Source organism: Rutidosis leptorrhynchoides, chromosome 8 (assembly GCF_046630445.1).
Source record: "Rutidosis leptorrhynchoides isolate AG116_Rl617_1_P2 chromosome 8, CSIRO_AGI_Rlap_v1, whole genome shotgun sequence".
Classification (NCBI taxonomy): domain Eukaryota; kingdom Viridiplantae; phylum Streptophyta; class Magnoliopsida; order Asterales; family Asteraceae; genus Rutidosis; species Rutidosis leptorrhynchoides.
In genome coordinates, this window is record NC_092340.1 from 238,291,227 (window position 1) to 238,300,464 (window position 9,238).

Consider the following 9,238-nt stretch of genomic DNA (forward strand, 5'->3'; position numbering starts at 1 on the left):
TCAACATTATAGACTTTGCTTATCGTGTCGGAAACATATAAAGATTAAGTTTAAATTTGGTTGGAAATTTTCGAGTCGTCACATCCGTTAAGGATGGCCTCAACATTTAAATGCAACCAACGGGTCTCCTCACTAGGGAACACCCTCTCGTAACCAAACAACATCTGCATGTCTCGATGTGAAACAATCGGAACTGACACTCTCCGCCTCATAATCATCCATAAAATGGAAAATTCCACTGACAATTTCCCCGATCACGTTTCCCGACAGGGAAAATACACTATCCTTCACGATATCGGACTCGTACCCAATCAATAATGCAATCTGAGTTTCACGACAACCCAGATTTTCACTACGAGAGCACCCGCAATGACATCTTCATTCTCTCCCTCCCGTGATCTCAAACTTCGCACTTGGTCTCATACCGCACTTTGGTACTACACGATCACCTTACATAAGAAGTCCTACACTTCCTTCGATCCCATCATCACAATCTTCACACATAACATTCCAGAAGTGCAACTCACAATCGTAATGCACGATTTCGAGTCGACATCAACAACCCGTCACTCTTCATCGTTAGGTACTCCGAATACCTATTGAGGCTTAGCACGGTACACTCTGACACTTCACTATACATAATACCTCCGGAGCTTCCTTGGGCTGCAATAAAACTCCCCCACTCAGAATTCAGCTCCACATTCTCACCGCCAAGATGATAACATTCTGTGGAATTATCATTCCTCGAAACACATGACCATTCTCAACGTTGGTCATATACTCCAAATCACCGCAAATTCACTTTAGACTCTCAGAGCTGTCATACACAATCACTTGATATGTCGTACACGCGACGACCTCGCACCTTCATACCACAAATCACAATCAACAACCCTTCATCGTTCGCAATGCGAACTCCACCAAAGTCCTACATATGCCTCTAAGCCTAGGCATATGCCACTCTGCTTAATCAGTCGTGCATCTCAGTCGAGGTCACATGACCTTCTACGCAACGAACCTTTATCAACAATTGCTCACTCTCATGGAGAAGAGTGGCCAATCCGACACAATAATTGCATCGACCAAAATATCAACGCTCCATCATAACCTTCGACCTAATCGACCATTAAGTCCATCACCGGCTCATCGGTCATCCTTACCCGTCTATCACTTAAGAGCAATAAGATTCGCTCATCCCTCACTTCATAAGAAGTATTTCTGCAATGCTCTTAAACTTCAACTTTTGCAACCGTCGAATTACTATCACCCGTCGATCACTATTGTAATCTCCGCTGCTTCCAAGGGCATCTCACGGTCACCAGAAGCACAAAGTGATCACACCACTACCGAAGTTGAACATTACACTAGCGGGTATAAAGAGGCACCTGACGCAGTGTCATGCAGACTCCCACCATAATCAACCGAATTTTAGAAACTCGATCTTTAGGTTCCATACACTCGATGTCACCCATCTCTCTATAATAATGACCCGAAGTCATACCTACCCGACAAACCTTACGGTTTAATGTCTTATCGAAAGTTCCTAGCAATCACACTCTACCCGCAATTTCCACAAGGCCAAATGATATAGCCTCACGAAACCTTTCATCTAACACTAAAGAGATGCTTGGAAACACCAAGTCTTAAACTCTTCCGCACATCGACACAACCACATCATCAAAGGGTATTCCGTTAGGACTGTTACCCTATAATCCACAACACGCTAACACACTATGCAATCATCGTCAAACGGATCCCACTCCCATGAGTTTAATAACCTAAAGACTCCTCGATTCACCAATTCCAAGGTGACTCACCACTGGAATCCTTACACGATCCCCTAACCACACACTCTACCGAGTGTAACCCCAAATTACAATCATTAGACTTGTCGCATTCCATTACGGAATTCAAGCCCTTGACGCACACACACGAACACATTAATCGGTCATCCTAGTTGCGATGGGTAACAACAACCAATGACAATCTCAATAGTGCACCCACTACTTAGGGTGACTACGCACGTGCCGAACTCGTGAGTTTGCTCAATCACCTTAACTAACGGAAACCATCGTAACAATTCTCGACTCACAAAGAACCCGATGTGACAACAAGCACATCACTCGAGACCACTATATCCTAGGAACCAATAAAAGATTCCTAACTCGTCCCGATTCTACCCCAAACATGCCATGTTTACTTCGCTCGGTACTCGTCATGTCATGCTTGGTGTCAAGATACACTGTTGTAATAATGGTGATCAGTCACTATTACAATTGCATACGTTACCATTTTTACATGGTCACACAAAGTACTTTACCCGGACTGACGCAACATTTATACAAAATAACATGCGATAAATCCTAGTACCCGAATGACCAAGGTCCCTACGGTGAACTTGATCACTCAAAACTGCCAAATATCCGAATCTCTCTAATAGATTCGTCTCTAGGACACCGCACCAATAGATACATGTATATATACACATATATACAATATAATAATAAATATACACAAGTACACTACAACAATAAGTTAACCTACAACCTAGGTGACTATCACTAAAACAACGTCCAAGTTCGCCTACTTACATTAGGCACTAGCAGTCTAAGGCACTAATTTACACACGAAATAAGGCCCCACATAATCACACTTTGGACAAGCACTAGTCCTAGTTTGTCACCTACTCTAAGGCACTAACAAATCTCAATCCGACCCGTACTCCTACAAGTCCCCCAAATAATGCATAACCGCCAATAAGTCTAAGACTAGGCACCTATTCCAAGGTTACCTAATTCCATTAGACTATGCTCTGATACCACTTATAACGGCCCCGAAATGTAACACGAGAAAAACAAGACTTTTTTTTAAAACAACATTAGTTTCTGCTTGTCCATATGCGCGGCGCGCATATGGGTGCGCGGTTCGCACTAACGCGTGAAATGAATCCAGAACTTGTACTCAACACCAGATACCTGACCTTGACCACTTGTGCGGAGCGCAAGGGTTTGCGCGGAGCGCTTTAGTACACAAAAGTAGCTGCCAGTTTTTTGACTCACATGCACAAGCCCATGTTTTGTCAAATACAAATCCTTTAAATGTTAACTCGTTCCTCGACCGACATAACTCATATAATTCAAATGATTACGAGTTTACAAAAAGAGGTTTTAACAACCCATTCAACCGAACGGGGTAATTTCAACCCAAATATACATGTAGACGAGTTAGGACTCTATAACCCAACCCGATACCAAGAGCATAATCCCGAGGACCACCAAATCCCCAATCCGCATACAAATATCCAAAAACTACCCCATCAAGCCCAAGCGTTCCTACGCATCCAGTCTAAAAACTAGCTAGCTTCACAATCACATTAACTGTAAAAAGGTAAACAACGAGAGGGGTAAGCATAAAGTTTAGTGAATGAAATAATTATACATATACATATATAATCTACTTACTTTCAAACACTTAGACAAATACCGCATACGAGCTAGCAGTTGAACAACCATGCAATCACAACGCATAAACTAAATATCCGCAAGTCACAATAAGCTAGCATCGCCAATAGCATATAGTTCACAAATTAATATACTAAACAAAACTCACACAACCATGGTTAACCAATCATACAGAGGAATGGTGCTCGCGAAAGACCAACGGAGTTCACAACATCCATTAGTGTACTTAACGCCGCGTATCACTAACCCCTGAGTGGTATCGTACACGCGAACTTTGAACCCACCCGTTACGTGAAATGTGATATCGTACACGCGAACTTTAAACCCACACGTCATGCCCACGCACACATGATGATATGGTATCGAACACGCGAACTTTAAGCCCATACCACATGCCAATACGATGTGGTATCGAACACTGGAACTTTGAACCCACATTGCAATCCACACAAATAAGTACATTATATACATACGCATATAATTATTCCACTCTCCTTGAAATGCCCGCACAAGTCATGTATGTAAATCGCATCCAAACGCAATCGAGCAAACCTTTACCTATAATACACATATAGGTACAAAACACATAAACACACATTCTCTAAAAGAGGATTTACACCAACACCCTAAACCAATGGTTTTCGTCTAGCTCACAACCACCCGCCCATTTAGACCCCTAAAATGGACTTTACCAATTACCACTATGGGTTGTAATTTTGACCCATTCAAACAAGTATAACTTAACCCCAAATTATACTTGACACCAAATAGACCAACTAGGTCTTAACACTAAATTATTACTTAGGTAGTAATCATTTCAAACGTCATTTATACCAAAACTACAACACGTGCAGTATTGACCCATATTGCGTTTGACCACATTTGACTTATGTTAAAAACACCACTTTGACTCAAGATCACTTATCATGCCTGATTACTTTAAAAAAATGCCATTTCCACTTAATCCAAAATTAGTGTAATTACCAAATTCGACCTAATTCAATTCACCTATTTTGACATAAGTCCCAAAAATGCCCAAACTAACCAATAATCACTAACACGAGTGAAAATGACCCTAATACACTAATTAAACCAAATCACAAGTGTTAAACACCTATCTTACCCAATTTGACACATAAACCCTAATTTTAACCCAATTCAAAACTAGTCTTTCAAACATACCCAAATGGGTTCCAATATTTTCATAATCACTAAACTAAGTGATTACACCCAAAATCAAAGCCTAATCACGGCCAAATCGTCAACCAACCTAAAACCCGCCAAGTATCAAAAAATAACTAGTCACAATAAACCCACTTCGTCATCTAAACGGGTTTCAGAACTAAACAAGCTCAAACCCTAACTTGAATATCAAATCAAAAAAATGAAATTCGAAGTTGAGACTTACCAATACCACCAAACTATTGTCGTTGACGAGATGAACAACCTTGCCTCTTGCACCTTAACCCAAATCAACCTCCTTCTTCTCCAAATGGAGCTTTCCCTCTCTAAAAAATCTTCCTCTCTCTAGGGTTTGAAGATGAGAGAGTTTGTGGGTGTGAAATGAAGATAAGGTTGATCAATGGATCAGTTTTATGGCTCAAAACCAACCCATACACGAAAAGACCCAAATGTACCTTTAATTTATTAAAAATAACGAATGGGTCTGTCAGCTCATTTTGCGCACCGCGCAAATGAGTGCGCGCCGCGCACTATAACTGATTCTGATTCTGATGTAAATTCTGAAAATGCATAAGTGTTAGGTTCACTTTTAGTGGCACTTTCTGCTACACACATTTACTGACACTTTCAGGACATTTTCTGACGCACAATATTCAGGATCTTACAAAGAACTACTTCACGGGTTCTCAATACGTGATAAGATTCGAATACAACATTACTAGTCTCAAACAGCTCATCATTCCAAAACACTACGAAATAAACTATACACCTGGAAGTGATGTGATCAAGGCACTAAGAACTGAAGAGGAAGTAAAGAAAAAGGCTGCTGAGAGTGCTAGTCAAGGCTGAACGAAGGAGGGTGATATTTTTTTTTGAAAACCGCACGCTAAGGGGGAGATTGTTGACATATGTTTATGTAATAGTTGTAGTGACCCGAACTTTTCCATGTTTATATATATATTAATTGAGATTGATATTTACATGATTAAATTTTTCCAACATGTTAAGCAATCAAACTTGTTAAGACTTGATTAATTGAAATATGTTTCATATAGACAATTGACCACCCAAGTTGACCGGTGATTCACGAACGTTAAAACTTGTAAAAACTATATGATGACATATATATGGATATATATATATAGTTAACATGATACTATGATAAGTAAACATATCATTAAGTATATTAACAATGAACTACATATGTAAAAACAAGACTACTAACTTAATGATTTTTAAACGAGACATATATGTAACGATTATCGTTGTAAAGACATTTAATGTATATATATATATATCATATTAAGAGATATTCATACATGATAATATCATGATAATATAATAATTTAAAATCTCATTTGATATTATAAACATTGGGTTAACAACATTTAACAAGATCGTTAACCTAAAGGTTTCAAAACAACACTTACATGTAACGACTAACGATGACTTAACGACTCAGTTAAAATGTATATACATGTAGTGTTTTAATATGTATTTATACACTTTTGAAAGACTTCAATACACTTATCAAAATACTTCTACTTAACAAAAATGCTTACAATTACATCCTCGTTCAGTTTCATCAACAATTCTACTCGTATGCACTCGTATTCGTACTCGTACAATACACAGCTTTTAGATGTATGTACTATTGGTATATACACTCCAATGATCAGCTCTTAGCAGCCTATGTGAGTCACCTAACACATGTGGGAACCATCATTTGGCAACTAGCATGAAATATCTCATAAAATTACAAAAATATGAGTAATCATTCATGACTTATTTACATGAAAACAAAATTACATATCCTTTATATCTAATCCATACACCAACGACCAAAAACACCTATAAACACTTTCATTCTTCAATTTTCTTCATCTAATTAATCTCTCTCAAGTTCTATCTTCAAGTTCTAAGTGTTCTTCATAAATTCTACAAGTTCTAGTTACATAAAATCAAGAATACTTTCAAGTTTGCTAGCTCACTTCCAATCTTGTAAGTTGATCATCCAACCTCAAGAAATATTTGTTTCTTACAGTAGGTTATCATTCTAATACAAGGTAATAATCATATTCAAACTTTGGTTCAATTTCTATAACTATAACAATCTTATTTCAAGTGATGATCTTACTTGAACTTATTTTCGTGTCATGATTCTGCTTCAAGAACTTCGAGCCATCCAAGGATCCGTTGAAGCTAGATCCATTTTTCTCTTTTCCAGTAGGTTTATCCAAGGAACTTAAGGTAGTAATGATGTTCATAACATCATTCGATTCATACATATAAAGCTATCTTATTCGAAGGTTTAAACTTGTAATCACTAGAACATAGTTTAGTTAATTCTAAACTTGTTCGCAAAAAAAAGTTAATCCTTCTAACTTGACTTTTAAAATCAACTAAACACATGTTCTATATCTATATGATATGCTAACTTAATGATTTAAAACCTGGAAACACGAAAAACACCGTAAAACCGGATTTACGCCGTCGTAGTAACACCGGCTGTTTTGGGTTAGTTAATTAAAAACTATGATAAACTTTGATTTAAAAGTTGTTATTCTGGAAAAATGATTTTTATTATGAACATGAAACTATATCAAAATATTATGGTTAAACTCAAAGTGGAAGTATGTTTTCTAAAATGGTCATCTAGACGTCGTTCTTTCGACTGAAATGACTACCTTTACAAAAACGACTTGTAAATTATTTTTCCGACTATAAACATATACTTTTTCTGTTTAAATTCATAAAATAGAGTTCAATATGAAACCATAGCAATTTGATTCACTCAAAACGGATTTAAAATGAAGAAGTTATGGGTAAAACAAGATTGGATAATTTTTCTCATTTTAGCTACGTGAAAATTGGTAACAAATCTATTCCAACCATAACTTAATCAACTTGTATTGTATATTATGTAATCTTGAGATACCATAGACACGTATACAATGTTTCGACCTATCATGTCGACACATCTATATATATTTCGGAACAACCATAGACACTCTATATGTGAATGTTGGAGTTAGCTATACAGGGTTGAGGTTGATTCCAAAATATATATAGTTTGAATTGTGATCAATACTGAGATACGTATACACTGGGTCGTGGATTGATTCAAGATAATATTTATCGATTTATTTCTGTACATCTAACTGTGGACAACTAGTTGTAGGTTACTAACGAGGACAGCTGACTTAATATACCTAAAACATCAAAATATATTAAAAGTGTTGTAAATATATTTTGAACATACTTTGATATATATGTATATATTGTTATAGGTTCGTGAATCAACCAGTGGCCAAGTCTTACTTCCCGACGAAGTAAAAATCTGTAAAAGTGAGTTATAGTCCCACTTTTAAAATTTAATATTTTGGGATGAGAATACATGCAGGTTTTATAAATTATTTACAAAATAGACACAAGTACGTGAAACTACATTCTATGGTTGAATTATCGAAATCGAATATGCCCCTTTTTATTAAGTCTGGTAATCTAAGAATTAGGGAACAGACACCCTAATTGACGCGAATCCTAAAGATAGATCTATTGGGCCTAACAAACCCCATCCAAAGTACCGGATGCTTTAGTACTTCGAAATTTATATCATATCCGAAGGGTGTCCCGGAATGATGGGGATATTCTTATATATGCATCTTGTTAATGTCGGTTACCAGGTGTTCACCATATGAATGATTTTTATCTCTATGTATGGGATGTGTATTGAAATATGAAATCTTGTGGTCTATTATTATGATTTGATATATATAGGTTAAACCTATAACTCACCAACATTTTTGTTGACGTTTTAAGCATGTTTATTCTCAGGTGATTATTAAGAGCTTCCGCTGTCGCATACTTAAATAAGGACGAGATTGTCCTTATTTGGAGTCCATGCTTGTATGATATTGTGTAAAAACTGCATTCAAGAAACTTATTTTGTTGTAACATATTTGTATTGTAAACCATTATGTAATGGTCGTGTGTAAACAGGATATTTTAGATTATCATTATTTGATAATCTACGTAAAGCTTTTTAAACCTTTATTGATGAAATAAAGGTTATGGTTTGTTTTAAAATGAATGCAGTCTTTGAAAAACGTCTCATATAGAGGTCAAAACCTCGCAATGAAATCAATTAATATGGAACGTTTTTAATCAATAAGAACGGGACATTTCAGTTGGTATCCGAGCGTTGGTCTTAGAGAACCAGAATTTTGCATTAGTGTGTCTTATCTAGTTTGTTAGGATGCATTAGTGAGTCTGGACTTCGACCGTGTTTACTTGAAAAATGATTGCTTAACAAATTTTGTTGGAAACTATATATTTTTAACATGTGAATATTATGTGATATATTAATCTCTTAACGCGTTTGATATTATATGATAGATGTCTACCTCTAGAACAAGTCCCATTGATTCACCTAATAATAATGAAGAGTCAAATATAAATTGGAATGATTCGTGGACTGATTCACAAGTTCCCGAAGCGGAACTGGAAGAAGAATCAGAACCGGATGAAGAAATAGAACCGGTGGGGGAAATAATAAAGCGGTTAAGTAAAAGAAAATCCTCAACCAACCGACC